Below are 7929 nucleotides of genomic sequence, written 5' to 3'. Positions count from 1 at the left end.
AGCCCATCTCCTCCTCCTCCTCCTCATTGGGGGCCTGAAGGCTGCTGCTTGCAACCCAGCTTCCGTGTGCGCCCTTCCCCCTCCATGTGCCCTGGGCTCAGGGAGAGCGATCCCACAAACCGCAGGCCAGCCGGCTGTGATGGATTCGCCGTGCCCGCCAGCCGTTCCCTGTTTCCTCGCAAGCAGTGGAGCCTCTCCCCCCCCCCACGCTCCCTTCCCCTCCACCTCTAATTCCCCCTTTCATATTTTGCCAAGAGGGCTTTCAGGGGTTGCTTTTTAGATTGAATTTGTCAGTCACCATGCCTGCGCCCGAGCAAAGCTGCTTTCTCCGTCTTTATTGTGGCAGGCGAGGAGGCAATTCCGAGAGCATCTGTATTCATTCCAAGAAGCATTAGCAGGCTGAGGATCCAGCGGCTGCCGCCTGGCCTGATCGCTTCTTCTTGCTCGCTCCTTGAGACGACTGAGTCATGCCGGAATCACCTCCTCTTCGGGGTCTCCATCCCACTTTCTGTCCTTTCCTCATTTATTCAAGGAGGCGCTGCTTATCATCATCCCCTCCAAAGGAACCCAGGCTTAAACCAGCTCCTTATCCGTCAAGCCCTGAGTTTACAGGATTTGGGTTTTATCAGTTTGGGGTTAATTGTTCACAATTATTTGGGGAACTTTATTCCTATAACTTGTGTGTTTGTTTGTTGAATGCCTCGCTTCTGAATCAACCTTGTTTGTTTGTTGAATGCCTCGCTTCTGAATCACCGGAGATCCCCAAGGTGGCTGCGGAACATACAATCCCAAAAACATTTTTTAAAAAAACACAACAGATGAAATAATGAGCAACAGCAGCATTGCATCAAAAGAAGCAGAAAAGAGTCGCTTTTTCAGGTTTGCTTTCAAAGTCAGTAAGAAGGCTGCTTAAATGAACACAGTGCCAGGGATCTGGTGAATGTTAACAATGACCGGGAGATTCTCAAGGTTTGAATGACAAACCAACATCATGTAGCAAATATCTGCTCCCCAACAGCCTATCTCTCACCTAACATGAACTATTTGCAGAGGGAAATCAGCAAGTGTTGTGGGGCAGGGGCAGGGGCTGGGAGGGAATTGCCTTAGTGCAGAGGTTTTTTTGGGGGGTGGTGGCAAGCATGTCAGGGGAGAGTTAATATCACATGTTTCTTTTTTAGATGGTGAGCCCTTTGGGGACAGGGACCCATCCCATCCCATATCTCTCTCTCTCTCTCTCTCTCTCTCTCTCTCTCTCTCACACACACACACACACACACACACACACACACACACACACCGCTTTGGGAACCTTTGTTGAAAAGTATCATATACATATCTATATTCATAATATCCCCCCCCCCCCGTTTGCTGATTTCCCCTGACATCCCTTTTTCCCAACTGAACTCTGAGACCAAGAAGCCTGGCTGGTGAAAAAATATTCCTGGGGGCATCCCTAAGAAGCTGCTGAATACTGAGTCAGGACATTGGCCCATCCAGTTCAGTATTGGCTTCACAGATTGGCAGCAGCTCTCCAGGGTTTACAGATGGGTATTTCCCAGCCTGACCGGCCAGGGATTGAACCTGCATGAAAGGCAGACACACTGTTGCTGAGCTACAACCACCTAATTCAGGGGCTACTTTGGAAGCTGCCATACGGAGTCAGACCATGCATCTACCTCTGGATTGTCTGCACTGACTGGCAGCAGTTCTCCAGAGTTTCAGATGAGCATTTCCCAGGCCTCCCTGGAGATGCTGCCAGGGACTGAGCTGTGACCTTCCACAGGCAAGGAAGGCAGGTGCTCTGCCATTGAGATACACCCACCCCCTCATCCATGCCTGCTGCTGCTTCCCCCTGAAATCCCTCCTCCCCAAACACTTTTCTATCCGCTGGGCTCTGAGGCCCAAGAGCAGCCCAGGTGGGTGTGAGAAGTGTCTGGGTGCAAGGATCTTAGAGGAGCAAGCAACAGGTGCAGGAAGGATCCAGCACTCCCTCCCTCCCCCTGCCTTGCAACCCCCCCTCCCAATCCTGCATTCACACGAGTCAATGAACCGGGGTTTAAAATCCCATGCTAGCCTCAGAGCTTCTAGTTCCAGCCTAAGGGACTGGAGAGAAATGCTATTCCACCATTGCTGAGCCTCAGGGCATCAACATTTCTGACCTTTCCTGTGGTGTTTGACTTTCTGACATCTTAAGAATCATCTGTCCAACATGGCGGCAGTCTTCAGAGGTGCACTGCCTTTCAACATGGAGGCTCCACCAACGCTCACCCATACGTGTATGCGCCAACTGCCCCTACGAGGGCATTCTGCTCTCAGATCTCCAGGGGGAAATTTCATGGGCATGAAATCAGTGGCAAGCAGCGGGACAGTTTGCTTGTCAAAACTGCTGTGTGGCAATCGAGCAGGGTGGGGATTACCTTTGGGTGGAGGGAGGAGGTGGCAGAGGCACGGGGCAGTGGAAGGAACTCTGTTTCTGACTGAAGAGTGGTCCCCTGATGATGTCAGCAGTCCGTTTCCATGCTGGGGAAGCGATCCAGTCGGATGCCATGCACTTGTGTGGGCGGTTGCACCCCTTCCTCCTGGTGCCTAAAAGTAACACTGCTCACTCCCCTCTCCACTTGATCCCTCACACATTTTGCCTAGCATGGGAGAGTCTAATCTCGGGTCTCCAGATGTCGTCGGACTACACCTCCCATCACCCATTGTTGAGGGGGGTGATGGGAGTTGTAGTCCAGCAACATGTCTGGAGACCCAAGGCTCCTGGCCTAGCAAACTAACCCACTGGCCACCACTATGTGCAACTCTGCCGAATCCAAAATCCTCTGCAGCCCCCCCAGTCTGGATTTTTTCCCTCCATGGTTGCAGGCTCTCTAACAAGGGGCGATTTCTTCACACCTTCTGGGATTGGCAGCAGCACCGGACTAGTGGCTTGCCCTCCCTCTGCCCCTGTTGTGGGGCCTTTGTGGATCCTTGCAAGAAACACACTTTTTACATCCCCAGAGTGCTTTTCTTGAGCACGAGGGATCGGTCTATAAAAAAGCAATCCCTATGAGCTCTCGAAGAGATGCTTTAACTCCATCAAAGCCAATCGGAGGAAACACGTTTTCAGAGGGGTGCATTAATTAAAGGGGTGCAATAATGAAATAGTGTACCATTATTTCTCTCGTGGAAATCTAGCCTGTGGGACAACCCTTACCCCCAAGGAATGCCTTTTGCCCCTTCTGTGTTCCTCTGACCCTTCCTTCCGGCTTCCGCGGCTGCTTCGAGGTCTGCTTTTTCCAGCCCTGTGGGCCTGAGAAGTGACGGGGAAGCCGACGAAAAGAGGATCGAGGTAGGCTTGTAATTCGGTTACAGCGCGGCAAATCCATTCGCTGCACCTTAGACAACAATTGGTTCACCTTGGAAAGAAAGACAGAGAAGTTGGGGATATGGGGAAATGCGACAAGCCCTGGTCAATTGCAAAATGCAGTCCGAAGCAAATATTCAGGCAGGGTGTGTGTGGGGGGGTAGGGCTATAGCAAGGGCTACCACATTTCCAGGGGTGGGCGGGTTTCAAAGAAATGAATGGGAAATCCTTTGGATTACATCTTCAGGCCACCCTCCCTCTACAGAGCTCAAGGCAACGCACACCCCTTGGCTTATTCTCACAACAACCCTGCGAGGCAGGTGAGGCTGAAAGAGAGATGCCCTTTCTTTAATGGGGGTGGAACCGTCGCTCAGTGGTGGGGCATCTGCTTTGCCTGCAGAAGGGTCCCGGGTTCACCCCCTGGCAGCATCTCCAGGTAGGGCTGGGAGAGACTCCTCCCTGCAGCTGTGGGGAGCTGCTACCAGTCAGTGTAGGCCATACTGAGCTAGATGGACCAATGGTCGGACTCAGTAGAAGTCAGCTCCCCATGTTTCTATAAATCTGGGAGAGACCAAGGTCAACCAACAAGTTCCATGGCTAAGTGGGAATCTGAATGCAAGTCTCTCTGGTTCAAATCCCGCTTTCCAGCCTCAGCCTGCTGCTTTAAGACATTTTAAGAAACCGCATTTAGGAACACAGGAGGCTGCCTTCTACTGAGTCAGCCATTGATCCATCTAGCTCAGCATTGTCTACTCTGACTGGCAGTGGCTCTCCAAGGTTTCACACCAGGGGTGTGCAAACCGGCTCGACACTAGAGAGGTTCGAAGTAGAGCCGGTTCAGTTCGACGGTCCAAGGTCGAACCAAACCACCCCCTGTTCTGTCTGACCCTGGACCAAACACCCCCAGACTGTTCGGGGGTTCATGAGTGGTTTTTTTTTTAAAGTCACTTACCTCCTTCGGGGGAGTTCCTTGAGGTGGCGGGGGGGAGTAGGTGGAGGTTCCCCCTCTCGCCGCTAGCCTCCCTTATTGCCATGCCAGGACTCACAGAGGCCAAATGTGCAGGTGCAGCCGAAAAAGCGGCCAAATGGGCCACTGGTAGCAATAAGGAAGGCCGGAGGGAGGGAGGGAGGGAGGGAGGGAGGGGAACCTCTGTGGACCCCTCCCCCCGCCTCAAGGAACTCCCCCGAAGGGGGTAAGTGACTTACATTTTAAAAAACAAACTCACAAACCCTCCCAGACTGAACTGAACCAGAGGGGTGGGGTTCGAGGGGGTGCCAGGCTGAACTGGCCCGGTCAGGTTCGAGTCCAGTCTGGACTCGAACCAAACTGGGCCAGCTGGTTCCGTGCACATCCCTATTACACACAAGCATCAGTCTCAGCCCTACCCAGAGAGGCTGCCAAGGACTGAACCTGGGACCTTCTCCATGCAAAGCAGATGCTCTCCCACTGATCAATGGCCCCATCTATTCCCTTTCCTCCTTCCTGCCCCTGTGCCATTTTCAAAGCTTGCAAGGGTAGGTTTTTGAAAGGGGGCTGATCCCCATCAGTGTTGCAGTGCAAGGCAGCATTTGGCACCTTCCCTCAGAGACCAAAATACCTTGGGTCACCCCTGTGCGAAGCTGCCACACTGAGTTGGACCATTCGTCCATCTAACTCAGTATCCCCTGCTCTGACTGGCAGCAGTTCTGAGTGGTCTCCAGGGAGAACTCTTTCCCAGCCCTATCAGGGAAGAGCTGTCAGGGACTGAACCTGGGACCTTCTGCATGCAAAGCAGAGGCTCTTCCGCTGAGCTACAGATCCATCCCCAAAGAGCAGCTATGAATTATTACTTGAATCAGAAAAGGTATTTTCAAGTTCAAAAGCTTTTACCTGCCTATAATGAACTCTTTCCTTAAATAAATAGTAACTTGCTCATGTTTTCCCTTGATTCCTTTTAAGCACCCTGCCATGTGCATAATCAGAGCAGCTCAAGGGGTTTTATTTATTTATTTTATTTCTCCGGATCAATTGAGCATAATAAAGTTCATACAGAGGTCTTGAAAAATTCAACCTGCACCCGGGCGCTTTCCAGAGTATCCGCTACAACTGCGATAAAATGCTTCAGCTTGGCAGGGTCGTCTTCACAACAATCCCAAGAATTTATTTATTTTTAATCCTACAACAGGAAAATACAGCAACCTTTTTGTGATGCACATACGACGTTATAGCACTAAAACGCAGCAATTAAATCCGGAACAAGGCATCTGAAATGTGAACGGCACCCTGCTGACAGCGAAGGGACTGCGGTGCCACAACACAGGAGGTACGGAAGCACACTTTGCAGATACGCCGTGGCCCCCGTTGTAGGGCCTAATCTGGAACGTGCCCTGGGAGAATCCTGAGTTGGGCTGAACTGGGCAGGTAAGGTGAGCGGCACTGGAAGCACTGCAACTCTGGGGAAACATCAACGTCCACGGGTTATTGTTAAGCAGAATGTGTCCGGTTTTAAAAGCCAGGACTGAATGAGATGCCGTTTCATTTCTTTCTTTCTTTCTTTCTTTCTTTCTTTCTTTCTTTCTTTCTTTCTTTCTTTCTTTCTTTCTTTCTCTGTGTAAACCGCCCTGAGCCATTTTTGGAAGAGCGGTATAGAAACCGAATAATTACATAAATACATCAATTCCCTCCCTTGCGTTTCCATCACCTCCCCCTGTCCCTCAGCCTCCCAGAGGCACCTGACTCTGGACCACACGCACCTTTCGTCTGATCTAACAAGGCTTCCTAATGTCTAACAAAACCTGCCCTCCCAACATTGACTGGGTCCGGTTCCCTTTAAACCGAGAAGAGTTGCTCTTGCACTAGCAAGCACGGATTGCGCCCTTTGCTATGCAGGGCCTGCCCTGGTTTGCATTTGGATGGGTGACTCCATGTGCACGCTGCCGGTTGTAAGACATGCCTCTGGGGGCAGAGGTGTTCCCGACTGAGCCCCTCCAGCTGTTTTTGGCCTACAACTCCCATCATCCCCGGCTACTGGCCCCTGTGACTGGGGATGATGGGAGCTGTAGGCCCCAAACAGGTGGAGGGCCCCAGTTGGAAAACCCTCGGCCTTCGGGGGTGGGCCAGAGCTCAGTGGCAGAGCCTCTGCTTTACATGCAGAAAGTCCCAGGTTCGATTCCTGGCAGCATCCCCAAGTGGGGCTGGGGAGGACTCTTGCCTGAAACCCTGGACAGCCGCTGCCCGTCAGAGTAGGCAATGCTGAGCGAGATTTGCCAATGGTCTGACTCAGCAGAAGGCAGCTTCCTATGTTCTTAAACAAGGTTCTGTAAAATATTAGCAATTTAGCAAAGTCCCCACCGGTAATCTGACTGGACTCTCAAACAGGCAGGAACAGCAGCAGCAGAAGACAGGATGTCAGCCGTGAGTCATCCCAGGCAGAAGGGTGAGCAGCAGCAGCAGATGGGTCAGCTTGTGGGACACGATGGCCTCCTCCCACAGGCTTCCCAGTCCCACTGTTAGAGCATCTCCACTCTATTGCTGGTGGGAGAGGCTGGAGGAAAACTGTGGTGCATCTTCCGCCCGGAGCTGACTCATTCAACTCGCCTTTGGTCTCACACAAAGAATGACCATGGAAGATGCTGCTGATTTTTGTCTTTAGCAGTTGGTCTCGGGCAGAAAGTCAGCAGGTGAAGTTTTCCCCATCGCAGCTGGAAGAGCTACACCCGTTGACTTTCTGCCTGTCATGCATGTCGCCGATAAGCCCCAGAAAGCCTGCCAGAGGAGAACTAGAAACTTCAGCACAGAGGGGTTTCTGGAATGTTGAGGAGCGGAGGATTCGGCAGGATCTGGCAGGAGAATTCGCTGGCTCCTAATTACAGGCAGAATTCTTCCCATCTCCTCGGCATCATCCCACCGCTTGCTTATTTACCTCCCTCCCTGCAGGCCTTCTGCTTTGCACCCTCTGCCCTACATACCTGATTCCTTCCACGCCATTTTGATTAATCGCCAGGCTTAGCAATGCTCACCCCAATTCCTAGACCCCTGCATCTAGCACGCTCTGCTGCATTTAGCCGGTTACATTGGAGCAGGGCTCCCTCTTCTGTTTGGAAACAGGAGGACGCCACTCATTTGGGTCTACGACTTCAAAAAAGGAGTTTTTTGAGGCTGTTGAGAGCCCTTTGGGTGTTGCTCAGCCTGCACTGGATTCTAGGGCTGTTGCCTCTTTGGGGGAGAGGGCAGGGTTTCTGTACCTCTGGTAGCTACAGAATAAGCAGAGACTGGGTAGAAAACCTGTATCTGTATGCCAAGAAAAGTATCCCCTGCTGAATGGCTGCTTTTACATGTGGCTTGCTTGAAAGGCTCAGGCAGAGTCCTCTCCGTTACTTGAAAAGGCAGTGGGTGTAAAAGCACATAAGAATTCCCTTGCTAGATCAAACCTAACCCAGCACCCTGCTTCCAACAGTGGACAGCCAGTTCCCTTTAGGAAGCCCACAAGCAGGGTCCACTGCCAGCTCTCAAACTGGGGACTGCAGATGTTAGACTATGACTCCCATCACCCCCTGCCACCATGGGGATGATGGAAGTTGTAGTCCAATGACATCTGCAGATG

General features: G+C 51.9%; 1 long non-coding RNA gene across 1 annotated transcript; it reads right to left on the bottom strand.

Annotated features, from left to right (window-relative positions):
• Nucleotides 1–320: 320 nt before the first annotated feature.
• Nucleotides 321–7368, bottom strand: LOC128325752 (uncharacterized). Its single transcript, XR_008307600.1, has 3 exons — nucleotides 7295–7368; nucleotides 3197–3398; nucleotides 321–771 (listed from the first exon to the last, which is right to left on the bottom strand). It is a non-coding gene; the product is annotated as an uncharacterized LOC128325752 (long non-coding RNA).
• Between the last annotated feature and the right edge of the window lie 561 nt (nucleotides 7369–7929).

The sequence above is a fragment of the Hemicordylus capensis genome, chromosome 5 (genome assembly GCF_027244095.1).
Source record: "Hemicordylus capensis ecotype Gifberg chromosome 5, rHemCap1.1.pri, whole genome shotgun sequence".
Classification (NCBI taxonomy): domain Eukaryota; kingdom Metazoa; phylum Chordata; class Lepidosauria; order Squamata; family Cordylidae; genus Hemicordylus; species Hemicordylus capensis.
The sequence above is the reverse complement of the archived record's forward strand: the minus strand, read 5'-3'. Positions and strand labels throughout refer to the sequence as shown.